Genomic DNA, 9,378 nt, shown 5'->3' on the forward strand with positions numbered 1-9,378 from the left:
CGAGACGCTAGCTGCGTCTTCCTCGGTAGTATAGTGGTTAGTATCCCCGCCTGTCACGCGGGAGACCGGGGTTCGATTCCCCGCCGGGGAGGCACATCCGATTTGTAATTGCTGCTCTATCACTCGCCGAACTTAGTGTAGGTCGTTTGCGGCTACTAGCACCATATCTCTCGCACACAGGCACCTGTCTACAGCGCATCCTCGGTAGTATAGTGGTTAGTATCCCCGCCTGTCACGCGGGAGACCGGGGTTCGATTCCCCGCCGGGGAGATGCGATTTTTATCTCACAACCCTGTTCGAGTGTTGCGCGTATGTGGGTCGTAAGAGCATTAACTTTGCGATCGTGGAGTGTAGTTGGCGCAAAATCTTAAAAAATGCTACAACTTAGGAAGTGGTTCTCGCATTCTTCACATTTCAGAATTGCGGGGTATGCTGTTAACGCTGTATCAAAGCACCCCAGCCGACGCTGTGGGCGTAATAATCGAGCTCGGCACAGTCCGCAAAAGAAATAATTTTAGCAGAGCGTGGTTTCGATCCACGGACCTCTGGGTTATGGGCCCAGCACGCTTCCACTGCGCCACTCTGCTGCCTGGGGTTGCGCCGGCTCTTCGCCACGTGACGTGGGACACTTGGAAAGTGTTGTCTGCGTCGCTTTCACACGCCTGTATTTAATTGCGTATCATCTCCTACAGCTCTCAGCTTGACTTGTCTCGACTTTGCTCGACTGACGCTACGCTGACGCTTGCAGGCAGCGATATTTACCACGATCGACTCGACATGCAGCTGCGAGATGCACAGGAGCAACAAAGCACTCCACGGTGCGGCGACATACGAAATCCACTGCCCAGCTACGCGTCGGCAACTAACAAAACGCCGACCCTGCCAGGATTCGAACCTGGAATCTTCTGATCCGTAGTCAGACGCGTTATCCGTTGCGCCACAGGGCCAGTGGCAGCATTTCTTTCTACGAGACAAGTGCAATTCGCTAAGAAACGTGTTCTCCATGGCTGAGCAAGCTCCCAAGGAAGGTACCTTTCGTGCAGCTGCGTGGCCGCAGTGCGCCTGCAGAGCTTAGAGCTTGCCACGCATCTGCTCTCGCTGTTCGACAGGTAGCAGAAGGCAAGGCGCGCGTTTTCCCACGTTTTCTCGACGACGAGAGCCGGTTGATGTGCATGTAAGCGTAGCATATGAAACAAGAATAGCACGAAGCATTGGTAGTCAGGTGCCAAAGTCGCAGTATGGCATCAGGTGGCGATCGTATGTTTCTGTGCCCACCATTTGTTTGCAGCAAAGTGAATACCGCTAACTGAAAGCACTCTGTTGTAGCCCCAGTGGCGCAATTGGTTAGCGCACGGTACTTATAAGGCAGTAGCCGTGAGCAATGCCGGGGTTGTGAGTTCGAGCCTCACCTGGGGCATACTTTTATTTCTTAGCAGCTGTCTCTGACAGCAACAGGAGGCTAGGTTTGAGATGTATCAGCTATTTGAGTAACATAATTGTCCATTCGAGACGCTAGCTGCGTCTTCCTCGGTAGTATAGTGGTTAGTATCCCCGCCTGTCACGCGGGAGACCGGGGTTCGATTCCCCGCCGGGGAGGCACATCCGATTTGTAATTGCTGCTCTATCACTCGCCGAACTTAGTGTAGGTCGTTTGCGGCTACTAGCACCATATCTCTCGCACACAGGCACCTGTCTACAGCGCATCCTCGGTAGTATAGTGGTTAGTATCCCCGCCTGTCACGCGGGAGACCGGGGTTCGATTCCCCGCCGGGGAGATGCGATTTTTATCTCACAACCCTGTTCGAGTGTTGCGCGTATGTGGGTCGTAAGAGCATTAACTTTGCGATCGTGGAGTGTAGTTGGCGCAAAATCTTAAAAAATGCTACAACTTAGGAAGTGGTTCTCGCATTCTTCACATTTCAGAATTGCGGGGTATGCTGTTAACGCTGTATCAAAGCACCCCAGCCGACGCTGTGGGCGTAATAATCGAGCTCGGCACAGTCCGCAAAAGAAATAATTTTAGCAGAGCGTGGTTTCGATCCACGGACCTCTGGGTTATGGGCCCAGCACGCTTCCACTGCGCCACTCTGCTGCCTGGGGTTGCGCCGGCTCTTCGCCACGTGACGTGGGACACTTGGAAAGTGTTGTCTGCGTCGCTTTCACACGCCTGTATTTAATTGCGTATCATCTCCTACAGCTCTCAGCTTGACTTGTCTCGACTTTGCTCGACTGACGATACGCTGACGCTTGCAGGCAGCGATATTTACCACGATCGACTCGACATGCAGCTGCGAGATGCACAGGAGCAACAAAGCACTCCACGGTGCGGCGACATACGAAATCCACTGCCCAGCTACGCGTCGGCAACTAACAAAACGCCGACCCTGCCAGGATTCGAACCTGGAATCTTCTGATCCGTAGTCAGACGCGTTATCCGTTGCGCCACAGGGCCAGTGGCAGCATTTCTTTCTACGAGACAAGTGCAATTCGCTAAGAAACGTGTTCTCCATGGCTGAGCAAGCTCCCAAGGAAGGTACCTTTCGTGCAGCTGCGTGGCCGCAGTGCGCCTGCAGAGCTTAGAGCTTGCCACGCATCTGCTCTCGCTGTTCGACAGGTAGCAGAAGGCAAGGCGCGCGTTTTCCCACGTTTTCTCGACGACGAGAGCCGGTTGATGTGCATGTAAGCGTAGCATATGAAACAAGAATAGCACGAAGCATTGGTAGTCAGGTGCCAAAGTCGCAGTATGGCATCAGGTGGCGATCGTATGTTTCTGTGCCCACCATTGGTTTGCAGCAAAGTGAATACCGCTAACTGAAAGCACTCTGTTGTAGCCCCAGTGGCGCAATTGGTTAGCGCACGGTACTTATAAGGCAGTAGCCGTGAGCAATGCCGGGGTTGTGAGTTCGAGCCTCACCTGGGGCATACTTTTATTTCTTAGCAGCTGTCTCTGACAGCAACAGGAGGCTAGGTTTGAGATGTATCAGCTATTTGAGTAACATAATTGTGCATTCGAGACGCTAGCTGCGTCTTCCTCGGTAGTATAGTGGTTAGTATCCCCGCCTGTCACGCGGGAGACCGGGGTTCGATTCCCCGCCGGGGAGGCACATCCGATTTGTAATTGCTGCTCTATCACTCGCCGAACTTAGTGTAGGTCGTTTGCGGCTACTAGCACCATATCTCTCGCACACAGGCACCTGTCTACAGCGCATCCTCGGTAGTATAGTGGTTAGTATCCCCGCCTGTCACGCGGGAGACCGGGGTTCGATTCCCCGCCGGGGAGATGCGATTTTTATCTCACAACCCTGTTCGAGTGTTGCGCGTATGTGGGTCGTAAGAGCATTAACTTTGCGATCGTGGAGTGTAGTTGGCGCAAAATCTTAAAAAATGCTACAACTTAGGAAGTGGTTCTCGCATTCTTCACATTTCAGAATTGCGGGGTATGCTGTTAACGCTGTATCAAAGCACCCCAGCCGACGCTGTGGGCGTAATAATCGAGCTCGGCACAGTCCGCAAAAGAAATAATTTTAGCAGAGCGTGGTTTCGATCCACGGACCTCTGGGTTATGGGCCCAGCACGCTTCCACTGCGCCACTCTGCTGCCTGGGGTTGCGCCGGCTCTTCGCCACGTGACGTGGGACACTTGGAAAGTGTTGTCTGCGTCGCTTTCACACGCCTGTATTTAATTGCGTATCATCTCCTACAGCTCTCAGCTTGACTTGTCTCGACTTTGCTCGACTGACGCTACGCTGACGCTTGCAGGCAGCGATATTTACCACGATCGACTCGACATGCAGCTGCGAGATGCACAGGAGCAACAAAGCACTCCACGGTGCGGCGACATACGAAATCCACTGCCCAGCTACGCGTCGGCAACTAACAAAACGCCGACCCTGCCAGGATTCGAACCTGGAATCTTCTGATCCGTAGTCAGACGCGTTATCCGTTGCGCCACAGGGCCAGTGGCAGCATTTCTTTCTACGAGACAAGTGCAATTCGCTAAGAAACGTGTTCTCCATGGCTGAGCAAGCTCCCAAGGAAGGTACCTTTCGTGCAGCTGCGTGGCCGCAGTGCGCCTGCGGAGCTTAGAGCTTGCCACGCATCTGCTCTCGCTGTTCGACAGGTAGCAGAAGGCAAGGCGCGCGTTTTCCCACGTTTTCTCGATGACGAGAGCCGGTTGATGTGCATGTAAGCGTAGCATATGAAACAAGAATAGCACGAAGCATTGGTAGTCAGGTGCCAAAGTCGCAGTATGGCATCAGGTGGCGATCGTATGTTTCTGTGGCCACCACTGGTTTGCAGCAAAGTGAATACCGCTAACTGAAAGCACTCTGTTGTAGCCCCAGTGGCGCAATTGGTTAGCGCACGGTACTTATAAGGCAGTAGCCGTGAGCAATGCCGGGGTTGTGAGTTCGAGTCTCACCTGGGGCATACTTTTATTTCTTAGCAGCTGTCTCTGACAGCAACAGGAGGCTAGGTTTGAGATGTATCAGCTATTTGAGTAACATAATTGTGCATTCGAGACGCTAGCTGCGTCTTCCTCGGTAGTATAGTGGTTAGTATCCCCGCCTGTCACGCGGGAGACCGGGGTTCGACTCCCCGCCGGGGAGGCACATCCGATTTGTAATTGCTGCTCTATCACTCGCCGAACTTAGTGTAGGTCGTTTGCGGCTACTAGCACCATATCTCTCGCACACAGGCACCTGTCTACAGCGCATCCTCGGTAGTATAGTGGTTAGTATCCCCGCCTGTCACGCGGGAGACCGGGGTTCGATTCCCCGCCGGGGAGATGCGATTTTTATCTCACAACCCTGTTCGAGTGTTGCGCGTATGTGGGTCGTAAGAGCATTAACTTTGCGATCGTGGAGTGTAGTTGGCGCAAAATCTTAAAAAATGCTACAACTTAGGAAGTGGTTCTCGCATTCTTCACATTTCAGAATTGCGGGGTATGCTGTTAACGCTGTATCAAAGCACCCCAGCCGACGCTGTGGGCGTAATAATCGAGCTCGGCACAGTCCGCAAAAGAAATAATTTTAGCAGAGCGTGGTTTCGATCCACGGACCTCTGGGTTATGGGCCCAGCACGCTTCCACTGCGCCACTCTGCTGCCTGGGGTTGCGCCGGCTCTTCGCCACGTGACGTGGGACACTTGGAAAGTGTTGTCTGCGTCGCTTTCACACGCCTGTATTTAATTGCGTATCATCTCCTACAGCTCTCAGCTTGACTTGTCTCGACTTTGCTCGACTGACGATACGCTGACGCTTGCAGGCAGCGATATTTACCACGATCGACTCGACATGCAGCTGCGAGATGCACAGGAGCAACAAAGCACTCCACGGTGCGGCGACATACGAAATCCACTGCCCAGCTACGCGTCGGCAACTAACAAAACGCCGACCCTGCCAGGATTCGAACCTGGAATCTTCTGATCCGTAGTCAGACGCGTTATCCGTTGCGCCACAGGGCCAGTGGCAGCATTTCTTTCTACGAGACAAGTGCAGTTCGCTAAGAAACGTGTTCTCCATGGCTGAGCAAGCTCCCAAGGAAGGTACCTTTCGTGCAGCTGCGTGGCCGCAGTGCGCCTGCAGAGCTTAGAGCTTGCCACGCATCTGCTCTCGCTGTTCGACAGGTAGCAGAAGGCAAGGCGCGCGTTTTCCCACGTTTTCTCGACGACGAGAGCCGGTTGATGTGCATGTAAGCGTAGCATATGAAACAAGAATAGCACGAAGCATTGGTAGTCAGGTGCCAAAGTCGCAGTATGGCATCAGGTGGCGATCGTATGTTTCTGTGGCCACCACTGGTTTGCAGCAAAGTGAATACCGCTAACTGAAAGCACTCTGTTGTAGCCCCAGTGGCGCAATTGGTTAGCGCACGGTACTTATAAGGCAGTAGCCGTGAGCAATGCCGGGGTTGTGAGTTCGAGTCTCACCTGGGGCATACTTTTATTTCTTAGCAGCTGTCTCTGACAGCAACAGGAGGCTAGGTTTGAGATGTATCAGCTATTTGAGTAACATAATTGTGCATTCGAGACGCTAGCTGCGTCTTCCTCGGTAGTATAGTGGTTAGTATCCCCGCCTGTCACGCGGGAGACCGGGGTTCGACTCCCCGCCGGGGAGGCACATCCGATTTGTAATTGCTGCTCTATCACTCGCCGAACTTAGTGTAGGTCGTTTGCGGCTACTAGCACCATATCTCTCGCACACAGGCACCTGTCTACAGCGCATCCTCGGTAGTATAGTGGTTAGTATCCCCGCCTGTCACGCGGGAGACCGGGGTTCGATTCCCCGCCGGGGAGATGCGATTTTTATCTCACAACCCTGTTCGAGTGTTGCGCGTATGTGGGTCGTAAGAGCATTAACTTTGCGATCGTGGAGTGTAGTTGGCGCAAAATCTTAAAAAATGCTACAACTTAGGAAGTGGTTCTCGCATTCTTCACATTTCAGAATTGCGGGGTATGCTGTTAACGCTGTATCAAAGCACCCCAGCCGACGCTGTGGGCGTAATAATCGAGCTCGGCACAGTCCGCAAAAGAAATAATTTTAGCAGAGCGTGGTTTCGATCCACGGACCTCTGGGTTATGGGCCCAGCACGCTTCCACTGCGCCACTCTGCTGCCTGGGGTTGCGCCGGCTCTTCGCCACGTGACGTGGGACACTTGGAAAGTGTTGTCTGCGTCGCTTTCACACGCCTGTATTTAATTGCGTATCATCTCCTACAGCTCTCAGCTTGACTTGTCTCGACTTTGCTCGACTGACGATACGCTGACGCTTGCAGGCAGCGATATTTACCACGATCGACTCGACATGCAGCTGCGAGATGCACAGGAGCAACAAAGCACTCCACGGTGCGGCGACATACGAAATCCACTGCCCAGCTACGCGTCGGCAACTAACAAAACGCCGACCCTGCCAGGATTCGAACCTGGAATCTTCTGATCCGTAGTCAGACGCGATATCCGTTGCGCCACAGGGCCAGTGGCAGCATTTCTTTCTACGAGACAAGTGCAGTTCGCTAAGAAACGTGTTCTCCATGGCTGAGCAAGCTCCCAAGGAAGGTACCTTTCGTGCAGCTGCGTGGCCGCAGTGCGCCTGCAGAGCTTAGAGCTTGCCACGCATCTGCTCTCGCTGTTCGACAGGTAGCAGAAGGCAAGGCGCGCGTTTTCCCACGTTTTCTCGACGACGAGAGCCGGTTGATGTGCATGTAAGCGTAGCATATGAAACAAGAATAGCACGAAGCATTGGTAGTCAGGTGCCAAAGTCGCAGTATGGCATCAGGTGGCGATCGTATGTTTCTGTGGCCACCACTGGTTTGCAGCAAAGTGAATACCGCTAACTGAAAGCACTCTGTTGTAGCCCCAGTGGCGCAATTGGTTAGCGCACGGTACTTATAAGGCAGTAGCCGTGAGCAATGCCGGGGTTGTGAGTTCGAGCCTCACCTGGGGCATACTTTTATTTCTTAGCAGCTGTCTCTGACAGCAACAGGAGGCTAGGTTTGAGATGTATCAGCTATTTGAGTAACATAATTGTGCATTCGAGACGCTAGCTGCGTCTTCCTCGGTAGTATAGTGGTTAGTATCCCCGCCTGTCACGCGGGAGACCGGGGTTCGACTCCCCGCCGGGGAGGCACATCCGATTTGTAATTGCTGCTCTATCACTCGCCGAACTTAGTGTAGGTCGTTTGCGGCTACTAGCACCATATCTCTCGCACACAGGCACCTGTCTACAGCGCATCCTCGGTAGTATAGTGGTTAGTATCCCCGCCTGTCACGCGGGAGACCGGGGTTCGATTCCCCGCCGGGGAGATGCGATTTTTATCTCACAACCCTGTTCGAGTGTTGCGCGTATGTGGGTCGTAAGAGCATTAACTTTGCGATCGTGGAGTGTAGTTGGCGCAAAATCTTAAAAAATGCTACAACTTAGGAAGTGGTTCTCGCATTCTTCACATTTCAGAATTGCGGGGTATGCTGTTAACGCTGTATCAAAGCACCCCAGCCGACGCTGTGGGCGTAATAATCGAGCTCGGCACAGTCCGCAAAAGAAATAATTTTAGCAGAGCGTGGTTTCGATCCACGGACCTCTGGGTTATGGGCCCAGCACGCTTCCACTGCGCCACTCTGCTGCCTGGGGTTGCGCCGGCTCTTCGCCACGTGACGTGGGACACTTGGAAAGTGTTGTCTGCGTCGCTTTCACACGCCTGTATTTAATTGCGTATCATCTCCTACAGCTCTCAGCTTGACTTGTCTCGACTTTGCTCGACTGACGCTACGCTGACGCTTGCAGGCTGCGATATTTACCACGATCGACTCGACATGCAGCTGCGAGATGCACAGGAGCAACAAAGCACTCCACGGTGCGGCGACATACGAAATCCACTGCCCAGCTACGCGTCGGCAACTAACAAAACGCCGACCCTGCCAGGATTCGAACCTGGAATCTTCTGATCCGTAGTCAGACGCGTTATCCGTTGCGCCACAGGGCCAGTGGCAGCATTTCTTTCTACGAGACAAGTGCAGTTCGCTAAGAAACGTGTTCTCCATGGCTGAGCAAGCTCCCAAGGAAGGTACCTTTCGTGCAGCTGCGTGGCCGCAGTGCGCCTGCAGAGCTTAGAGCTTGCCACGCATCTGCTCTCGCTGTTCGACAGGTAGCAGAAGGCAAGGCGCGCGTTTTCCCATGTTTTCTCGACGACGAGAGCCGGTTGATGTGCATGTAAGCGTAGCATATGAAACAAGAATAGCACGAAGCATTGGTAGTCAGGTGCCAAAGTCGCAGTATGGCATCAGGTGGCGATCGTATGTTTCTGTGGCCACCACTGGTTTGCAGCAAAGTGAATACCGCTAACTGAAAGCACTCTGTTGTAGCCCCAGTGGCGCAATTGGTTAGCGCACGGTACTTATAAGGCAGTAGCCGTGAGCAATGCCGGGGTTGTGAGTTCGAGCCTCACCTGGGGCATACTTTTATTTCTTAGCAGCTGTCTCTGACAGCAACAGGAGGCTAGGTTTGAGATGTATCAGCTATTTGAGTAACATAATTGTGCATTCGAGACGCTAGCTGCGTCTTCCTCGGTAGTATAGTGGTTAGTATCCCCGCCTGTCACGCGGGAGACCGGGGTTCGACTCCCCGCCGGGGAGGCACATCCGATTTGTAATTGCTGCTCTATCACTCGCCGAACTTAGTGTAGGTCGTTTGCGGCTACTAGCACCATATCTCTCGCACACAGGCACCTGTCTACAGCGCATCCTCGGTAGTATAGTGGTTAGTATCCCCGCCTGTCACGCGGGAGACCGGGGTTCGATTCCCCGCCGGGGAGATGCGATTTTTATCTCACAACCCTGTTCGAGTGTTGCGCGTATGTGGGTCGTAAGAGCATTAACTTTGCGATCGTGGA

General features: G+C 53.3%; 32 non-coding genes across 32 annotated transcripts; 20 read left to right on the forward strand and 12 right to left on the reverse strand.

Annotated features, from left to right (window-relative positions):
* Positions 1-19: 19 nt before the first annotated feature.
* Positions 20-91, forward strand: Trnad-guc. The gene has a single exon. It is a non-coding gene; the product is annotated as a tRNA-Asp (tRNA).
* A 107-nt stretch (positions 92-198) lies between these two features.
* On the forward strand, positions 199-270 carry Trnad-guc. Its single transcript has one exon. It is a non-coding gene; the product is annotated as a tRNA-Asp (tRNA).
* Positions 271-515: 245 nt separating this feature from the next.
* On the reverse strand, positions 516-587 carry Trnam-cau. The gene has a single exon. It is a non-coding gene; the product is annotated as a tRNA-Met (tRNA).
* Positions 588-874: 287 nt separating this feature from the next.
* Trnar-acg lies at positions 875-947 on the reverse strand. The gene has a single exon. It is a non-coding gene; the product is annotated as a tRNA-Arg (tRNA).
* Positions 948-1,325: 378 nt separating this feature from the next.
* Trnai-uau lies at positions 1,326-1,417 on the forward strand. The gene is given in 2 exon segments: positions 1,326-1,363; positions 1,382-1,417. It is a non-coding gene; the product is annotated as a tRNA-Ile (tRNA).
* Positions 1,418-1,524: 107 nt separating this feature from the next.
* On the forward strand, positions 1,525-1,596 carry Trnad-guc. Its single transcript has one exon. It is a non-coding gene; the product is annotated as a tRNA-Asp (tRNA).
* A 107-nt stretch (positions 1,597-1,703) lies between these two features.
* On the forward strand, positions 1,704-1,775 carry Trnad-guc. The gene has a single exon. It is a non-coding gene; the product is annotated as a tRNA-Asp (tRNA).
* Positions 1,776-2,020: 245 nt separating this feature from the next.
* Positions 2,021-2,092, reverse strand: Trnam-cau. The gene has a single exon. It is a non-coding gene; the product is annotated as a tRNA-Met (tRNA).
* A 287-nt stretch (positions 2,093-2,379) lies between these two features.
* Positions 2,380-2,452, reverse strand: Trnar-acg. Its single transcript has one exon. It is a non-coding gene; the product is annotated as a tRNA-Arg (tRNA).
* Positions 2,453-2,830: 378 nt separating this feature from the next.
* Trnai-uau lies at positions 2,831-2,922 on the forward strand. Its single transcript is given in 2 exon segments — positions 2,831-2,868; positions 2,887-2,922. It is a non-coding gene; the product is annotated as a tRNA-Ile (tRNA).
* A 107-nt stretch (positions 2,923-3,029) lies between these two features.
* Trnad-guc lies at positions 3,030-3,101 on the forward strand. The gene has a single exon. It is a non-coding gene; the product is annotated as a tRNA-Asp (tRNA).
* Positions 3,102-3,208: 107 nt separating this feature from the next.
* On the forward strand, positions 3,209-3,280 carry Trnad-guc. The gene has a single exon. It is a non-coding gene; the product is annotated as a tRNA-Asp (tRNA).
* Positions 3,281-3,525: 245 nt separating this feature from the next.
* On the reverse strand, positions 3,526-3,597 carry Trnam-cau. Its single transcript has one exon. It is a non-coding gene; the product is annotated as a tRNA-Met (tRNA).
* A 287-nt stretch (positions 3,598-3,884) lies between these two features.
* Positions 3,885-3,957, reverse strand: Trnar-acg. The gene has a single exon. It is a non-coding gene; the product is annotated as a tRNA-Arg (tRNA).
* Positions 3,958-4,335: 378 nt separating this feature from the next.
* Positions 4,336-4,427, forward strand: Trnai-uau. Its single transcript is given in 2 exon segments — positions 4,336-4,373; positions 4,392-4,427. It is a non-coding gene; the product is annotated as a tRNA-Ile (tRNA).
* A 107-nt stretch (positions 4,428-4,534) lies between these two features.
* On the forward strand, positions 4,535-4,606 carry Trnad-guc. The gene has a single exon. It is a non-coding gene; the product is annotated as a tRNA-Asp (tRNA).
* Positions 4,607-4,713: 107 nt separating this feature from the next.
* On the forward strand, positions 4,714-4,785 carry Trnad-guc. Its single transcript has one exon. It is a non-coding gene; the product is annotated as a tRNA-Asp (tRNA).
* A 245-nt stretch (positions 4,786-5,030) lies between these two features.
* Trnam-cau lies at positions 5,031-5,102 on the reverse strand. Its single transcript has one exon. It is a non-coding gene; the product is annotated as a tRNA-Met (tRNA).
* A 287-nt stretch (positions 5,103-5,389) lies between these two features.
* On the reverse strand, positions 5,390-5,462 carry Trnar-acg. The gene has a single exon. It is a non-coding gene; the product is annotated as a tRNA-Arg (tRNA).
* A 378-nt stretch (positions 5,463-5,840) lies between these two features.
* On the forward strand, positions 5,841-5,932 carry Trnai-uau. The gene is given in 2 exon segments: positions 5,841-5,878; positions 5,897-5,932. It is a non-coding gene; the product is annotated as a tRNA-Ile (tRNA).
* A 107-nt stretch (positions 5,933-6,039) lies between these two features.
* On the forward strand, positions 6,040-6,111 carry Trnad-guc. Its single transcript has one exon. It is a non-coding gene; the product is annotated as a tRNA-Asp (tRNA).
* Positions 6,112-6,218: 107 nt separating this feature from the next.
* On the forward strand, positions 6,219-6,290 carry Trnad-guc. Its single transcript has one exon. It is a non-coding gene; the product is annotated as a tRNA-Asp (tRNA).
* Positions 6,291-6,535: 245 nt separating this feature from the next.
* Trnam-cau lies at positions 6,536-6,607 on the reverse strand. Its single transcript has one exon. It is a non-coding gene; the product is annotated as a tRNA-Met (tRNA).
* A 287-nt stretch (positions 6,608-6,894) lies between these two features.
* On the reverse strand, positions 6,895-6,967 carry Trnar-acg. The gene has a single exon. It is a non-coding gene; the product is annotated as a tRNA-Arg (tRNA).
* Positions 6,968-7,345: 378 nt separating this feature from the next.
* Trnai-uau lies at positions 7,346-7,437 on the forward strand. Its single transcript is given in 2 exon segments — positions 7,346-7,383; positions 7,402-7,437. It is a non-coding gene; the product is annotated as a tRNA-Ile (tRNA).
* A 107-nt stretch (positions 7,438-7,544) lies between these two features.
* Positions 7,545-7,616, forward strand: Trnad-guc. The gene has a single exon. It is a non-coding gene; the product is annotated as a tRNA-Asp (tRNA).
* A 107-nt stretch (positions 7,617-7,723) lies between these two features.
* Positions 7,724-7,795, forward strand: Trnad-guc. The gene has a single exon. It is a non-coding gene; the product is annotated as a tRNA-Asp (tRNA).
* A 245-nt stretch (positions 7,796-8,040) lies between these two features.
* Trnam-cau lies at positions 8,041-8,112 on the reverse strand. The gene has a single exon. It is a non-coding gene; the product is annotated as a tRNA-Met (tRNA).
* Positions 8,113-8,399: 287 nt separating this feature from the next.
* On the reverse strand, positions 8,400-8,472 carry Trnar-acg. The gene has a single exon. It is a non-coding gene; the product is annotated as a tRNA-Arg (tRNA).
* A 378-nt stretch (positions 8,473-8,850) lies between these two features.
* Trnai-uau lies at positions 8,851-8,942 on the forward strand. The gene is given in 2 exon segments: positions 8,851-8,888; positions 8,907-8,942. It is a non-coding gene; the product is annotated as a tRNA-Ile (tRNA).
* A 107-nt stretch (positions 8,943-9,049) lies between these two features.
* Positions 9,050-9,121, forward strand: Trnad-guc. Its single transcript has one exon. It is a non-coding gene; the product is annotated as a tRNA-Asp (tRNA).
* Positions 9,122-9,228: 107 nt separating this feature from the next.
* Positions 9,229-9,300, forward strand: Trnad-guc. Its single transcript has one exon. It is a non-coding gene; the product is annotated as a tRNA-Asp (tRNA).
* Positions 9,301-9,378: the final 78 nt, after the last annotated feature.

Source organism: Schistocerca americana, chromosome 8, assembly GCF_021461395.2.
Source record: "Schistocerca americana isolate TAMUIC-IGC-003095 chromosome 8, iqSchAmer2.1, whole genome shotgun sequence".
Taxonomy (NCBI): Eukaryota; Metazoa; Arthropoda; class Insecta; order Orthoptera; family Acrididae; genus Schistocerca; species Schistocerca americana.